Here is a 6,000-nt window from a genome sequence, read left to right as displayed (position 1 = left end):
TTTATTTTTCATGATTTTAAGTCGTTTTGTGCATACTGTTACATGATAATTGGTAATAAATGGATTCAAGGACCAAAGACAATCTGAAAAGTCGTGTAGTGAGAAAAAGAGACTGAATTCACAGCACTACAACGAAAAGACGCATCGCCATTTTGTGTGGCATGGGCACACCCGGAACCCCCCTAGACGCTGCCCCCAACAGGTATCGTCTTCTCTCCCGCCACCTCATCTGTCCCTTCCCAGGACCGATAACAATCCCCGCAGCACCCGCTGGTGATTAGCGTTTCTTTGCGCTCATCTGACTTTACTTTTTTCTTTGGATATTTTCCTATTTCTTTGTTTTTGCTCTTTTCTTCTTTTTGCTTTTCTTTATTTTTTTCTTGCTTTCGTCTTTTTCACCCCTTTTTTAATTTCTACTGTTATTTTTTTAGTTTATTTTCACAAAAGGCCGGGCGAAAAATGAGAAAAAAATATTGTCAGTTTGAGTCTTCTTAGTCTTTGTTTTTCTGTTGCACAGTACAGCGGCGTCTAGTGGTCCGCCGTTACACACTGTCCCTTTAAATCTGGACAAAAGTGCTGGTCCGATTTTTAATCGGCCAACGGTCATTTTGAGTCAGGCAGATGATCAAACAGCTAAGGGCCCTAAAAAAGGAAGTGTAGTCCTCCGACACTGTTCTCTTCTTAGATCGTCTGCGGGTCATGCAAACTGGATGAAAATATTCCTAAAATGGACACACAAAAGTAAACGAAAATAATGAATGGATAAGCAGCTTTGATATTCGATTTTTATGCCGTCATTTATTTGTTTTCGATGAGCACCGAAAGTGACGTCAGCACCAAACTTGGACGTAAAAAATGCAGAACCTTCAAAATCCAGCAGATGTCAGTATTGCCTCGTAATAACTTAACGAATGAGGGGGTGATACTTTTTAATTCGCTGTATTTTAGTAATCCTTAACATGTTTATAAACCTCGGTTCAATAATCCAAACCGTTTCTGCACTGAACAAACGTTTGGGTGGCTAACTCCTTTATTGTTCTATCTTGAAGGTGATTCGCCAATGGTACTTTCAATCGTGATGGCAACAATGGCCGCCACCGGAAAAAAAACATATTATCTTAACTTGAATCTTTTTAGAAGACTCTGAAATGAAATAAAAGCGATTAAAATAGCTGACGTTCCCATTCGCCTTCTAGCAGGCCTTGTTGCCATCAACTGAAGATCTGATAGGCCGACAGCTTTTTAAAAGACTAGTTTTACTGGCCAGGGCCTTCGGAATCGTTTGTGAAATATGTTCACAATTCATTTAACATCCTACTTTTTGTCTACTCTGCATATTTTGTGGCTGTTAAACATGCTGTGTTTAACGACCCTCTTTCATGCACGACACAAGGTTTCACAGTCACTCGGTTTATTGCCTGCATTCAGTAAACAAAACAATACAAAAGTCAGGGGCATCTGTTCACGACTGCAATTATCTAAAACATTAAAGATACAAAAAACGGGTCATCACTCAACAGGCCGCACCTCGTGGCGTGTTTGCATCAAAACACGTTGCATCATCGTTTCAAGCTGTATTACTTTACTTCTTATTTAGTGATTTTTTTAATATACACCATTTAGCAAAACTTATATATCTTTATATACTAAAATAATTTGCGAAAGCAGCTCATATATCTAGTAAAATATGCATTTTTTTATCCAACTGATATCGGGCACATCTTACCTTCAACGCGATACAAAGTCACTGAAGCTACGGCAAGCGCTGAAGCCCATAAAGTGCCAAACAAAAAAGACAGTCGCAGACGCCCATGACTTAACAACTGAATGAGGTACCGGAATATTAACAGTAATACAACAAAAACACAGATTTTGTGAGAATTCAAAAAAACATTCAAAACAATCAAATTTCAACTGTGTTACATGTGCCTTTAGGAGACAACTTGATAATGCCACTGCTGTTCCACTTCATGCTGAGGTTTTTAAGTTTTCCCTTGCCTTTATGTAGGTTTGAGATCAGGGGACGGTGGAATAGTATAATCTGTAGTGGGTAGAGCTCTTTAAAACTTCTTGCAATCCAGGGCCAAACAAATACACTTGGCTTAACTTGAAGGCATTCGGGCAGATTTCTGACCCTAGCAATAAGTAATAGCTGAAATGTGATTGGTTAAATGCTTAAGCGCTATGTTGTAATTTTGATCTTTTTGGCCTGTTCATCCGGATAGCCTTTTTTCCTTTCAAGGTTTTTATATGGCACGTTGTCCCCCTGGAGTGCCATGTCTAATCTCATTGCATACAATGTCACATATCAATGACAAGAAAGACGATTCTATTTGATTCTATTGTTAATAAAAAAGAACAGACTTGGAATCAGCACAACTAAACTAGAGAGAAAAGCAATAAAAAGAAGCTGACACACAATTTGTGATTATTTAATAACTATTTATGTGGAAAATATAATTATATCACACAATTCAGATATTTTTTAGGCCAGCAGAGAAGGCTTTCCAGGCCCCGACAGTCTACCAATGTATAATTAATCGTGATTTTTGATGTGCGACCAAAATCCAGACTCCGGTTGCATGCATTTTCTTTGCTTTTGTAATTGAGAGGACAAACAGTGAACGAAGGATATGGACTAAATTCATTTTAGAAACCAGGGGTGTTACAAGAGGGGCAGTGACTACATTCTGCCCACCCATAAAAACATGGATGTAGGATATATGGAATAAAAAAGGAAACAGGAAAAAGAGAAAATGAAAAACCAAAGATGAAGTAAGCGGAAAAATAGGTAAAAAGCTAGGAAAAAAGAAACAAAAAAGAAGAAAAAATGAAATAAAGAAGAAAAAACTCGAAAAAACAATAAAAGACAGATTTCAGGGGGTCCCTTGATCAGTATAGTCCTGATAACGATAATGTAATATTGTGCACAAAATCAATTCATGTTTTTTTTTTTTAATTAGATAAGTTATTTATTATTCTACTAAATCATAATAGCATGTATTTTTTCACTGGGGGAGTCATAATAGATATGTCCCCCCTGCGTACCACCGATGTCTGGCGAGGCCACTGTTTGAGACATTTATTTCTCTTTAAGCAACTCAGAAAAGTCAAATAAGAATAAGAATAATAATAAGAAGAATACATTGCACTTGGAAGCGCCTTTCAGGACACCCACACTCACCGGTACATATAGCAACAAACTCGAATAAAACAATCAAGGAATAAATAGCAAAAACTTCATATCAAGTCAAGTTCCATTTTTTTTGTTCGGCCCTTCATCACAAGATGTCTGACTGCACAGGTTGCCATGACAACATCCCCTGATCTTACACCGACATGCGGGCAAGGAAAATCTCGAATTAAAAAACCTTGAGAAGGGCCCTCACAAATGTCCCCCAGGATGACCAGGGTGCATTCGATTTTGCATCGGGTGACACAAAACCTAGTCAACATCCATGAAAGAAAACAATAGGTAATTATGTTGAAATTTGTCCAGGAAGTGCATGAAAGCAACGACTCTGCTTCCCATCTCAGCCAGCTGGTCGACGAAGACGTTGACGCCGGTCCCAACCCATCTCCAATCGTCCTTCTCGCATCACCTCCGGTCGAGCAGTCGGAAAAAGACAAGAAAAGAAAAATATGAGGTGGGCATCAATCGTAAGCTATTGAATAGAAGTGGGTCTTAAATCTAGATTTAACTTCCACTGAGGTTGCAGATCTTATCTCCAGAGGCAGAGCGTTCCCCAGCACCGGGGCCTGGACGGAGCATTTTTCACATCCGGGGTAACCTACCTGATTTTCTGCGAAAGATGGTGGTCATATCTAAACTCATTTCCCCTTTTCTTGGACGGAAAGACAAACAAACAAATATGCATATATACATATATACACACAAAATGACACAAATCTCTTTTTGTTTCCGGGTAATTACAAAAATAGCATATTATGTACAGGACTCAATGAATCAATTCAATCGTGTAGATTTTAAATCCCTATTCTGTTAAAGACTGAAGAAAAAGTCGTTCAAATGATGAATATCGAAACAATATTTAAAATAGCAAAAGTTGTGTGGCGTTAAGTCACGTGACGCTCACCACGCCATATTTCCATCGTGGCGTTGGTGAGGAAACTTTTGGGAAAAAGTTACCCGGCGTTTCGTATACTGTTTCCGGTATGCGTTAAAATACAAATCGCCATTCTGACGCTACACTGCGAGTCGCGAGTGAAGTTTAACGACTCTATTTTTCAATATATGCACGCAAATTAAGTCTTTAAGATTTTAAAACAAGGATTTGAAACGTCAAGTTAATTTGAACCCGCCACATCCAAGAAGAGCCTTTGTTCTGAAAAACCTCGCTCCGAGTTTCCGTTTTCGACGACGGAGGGAATTAAAAAAAAAGAAAACAGCACCAGGAACAAAGTTGAGAGTCGCGGCTGCCTCCCATTAAATAATCACATTTTCATCCTCATTTTAAGATTCTTTTACATTTAATAAAAGGACAATATCGTCAAAATTCCGACGGCTGGATTCACAACATTAAAGAAAAGGCTACCCGTTCCAAACTTTGGATTTTCCTCCATTTTTTGGGTGGATTAACTGCATTTTTTTCAAGCATTTCTTGAATTTTGAAATGAGGATAATGTCCGTTTTCTCCTTCTCCATTGTGATTTACTTTTAAGCTTTTCATGACTCGCTCGGTGACTTTTGTGGCCCGGTTCGGTTCGGACGCTTCGGGGGAGTTGTGAGCTTTCCCGGTGACAACGGAGGTCGGTTGACTTTATTCCTTTTTATGATTTTTTTGACGTTTGTTATGATGCTAAAATGGCGCCAGGGCAAATAAATTCTCCTTTTCTCCTTCATCTTTCGTTGACACATTTTAAGCGCAAACCTGCTTTACTAACTTTTTGACGAAGTTAAAGGGGCAGTGCACGAAAAGGCCGTCGCGCCCCTAAAACCAGCAAAACGTATGTCGATTTTCAATGTTTTTTTTTTGAAGGCACAGTGTGTAAAATGCGACCACTAGATGTCACTAAACTGTGCAGTGCGGAAAAGCACAGGGAAGAAGAATACTTTGGTTTTTTTCCTCACCATTCTGCAGCCATTTGATGTTGATATTGCAGAGTAAATTCGTGTTTCTTCTTTGAATGAAATTCATTATGTAATCGAAGACTGTTAGTTTCTCGTTCCTTCTTTATCTTCTCTTTCTTTTCTCTCTCTGCCTTCTCTTTTTACTTTTTAGTTACCCTTCTCCTTTTTCTCTCTCGCTTCTTCTTTCCCACTACTCCTCTTTCATTATAATTTCTTCCTCCCTCTCTCTCTCTCTCCTTTCTCTTCTCATTCTGTATCCTTCTCTTCCCCCCCTTCTCTTTCTTTTGCTTGCTTATGTTATTTTTTTGTTCTTACTTTGTTTTCTCTTGATCTCTCTTGCTTTTTCATTTTCTTTTCTCTCTCTTTCTTCTTTCTTTTCTTGTATCTTTCCTTATCCTTTTTGCTTGCTACTGGTCTTTTTTTCTTTCTATCTCCTTCTTTGCTTCTTTCTTCACTATCACTTATTCTGTTTGCAGTCTCTACCTATCTTGAATCTCTGTCTTGCTCTTCATCTTTTTTCTCTTTCTTGCTTCCATTCTCTTCCTTCTTTCTTTTCCTTTCTCTTTTTCTCTCTTTCCTTCTGTCTGTCTTGTTTGCCCCCTCTCTCTTTCTGGATTGCTCTTCTTTTTTCTGTCTTTCTCCTTTTTCCATCTTTCTCTACTTCTCGTTTTTCCTATCGTCTTTCTCCACCTCTTTTTTGTCTGTCTTTCTTTCAAGTTGAGAAAGTGATTGCTACCTTAGTTATTTGTCAGCATTCCAAAGGACTGAGAATGGCATGTGGCCTTCTCAGTGTTTACGTTTTTTGTTTTGTTTTTCAGTCTTTTGCCGCCATCTTGCATTTCTTGTTTCGAAGAGTGATGTGAAAATCTGAGTTTTGAGCGCAAATTTTCAATGATTTTCCCTCCCTC

At 38.5% G+C, this 6,000-nt stretch overlaps 1 protein-coding gene across 1 annotated transcript in view; it reads left to right on the top strand.

Annotated features, from left to right (window-relative positions):
* Positions 1 to 3,518: 3,518 nt before the first annotated feature.
* Positions 3,519 to 6,000, top strand: part of utrn (utrophin) — a 138,944-nt gene continuing 136,462 nt past the window's right edge. Inside the window, exon 1 of the mRNA XM_088324441.1 lies at positions 3,519 to 3,647. The gene's annotated coding sequence lies outside the window, so the exon portion shown is untranslated. The remainder of the gene's footprint in view (positions 3,648 to 6,000) is intronic.

This window comes from Urocampus carinirostris, chromosome 20 (genome assembly GCF_059441175.1).
Source record: "Urocampus carinirostris isolate Australia breed hairy pipefish chromosome 20, RoL_Ucar_1.0, whole genome shotgun sequence".
NCBI lineage: Eukaryota > Metazoa > Chordata > Actinopteri > Syngnathiformes > Syngnathidae > Urocampus > Urocampus carinirostris.
The sequence above is the reverse complement of the archived record's forward strand: the minus strand, read 5'-3'. Positions and strand labels throughout refer to the sequence as shown.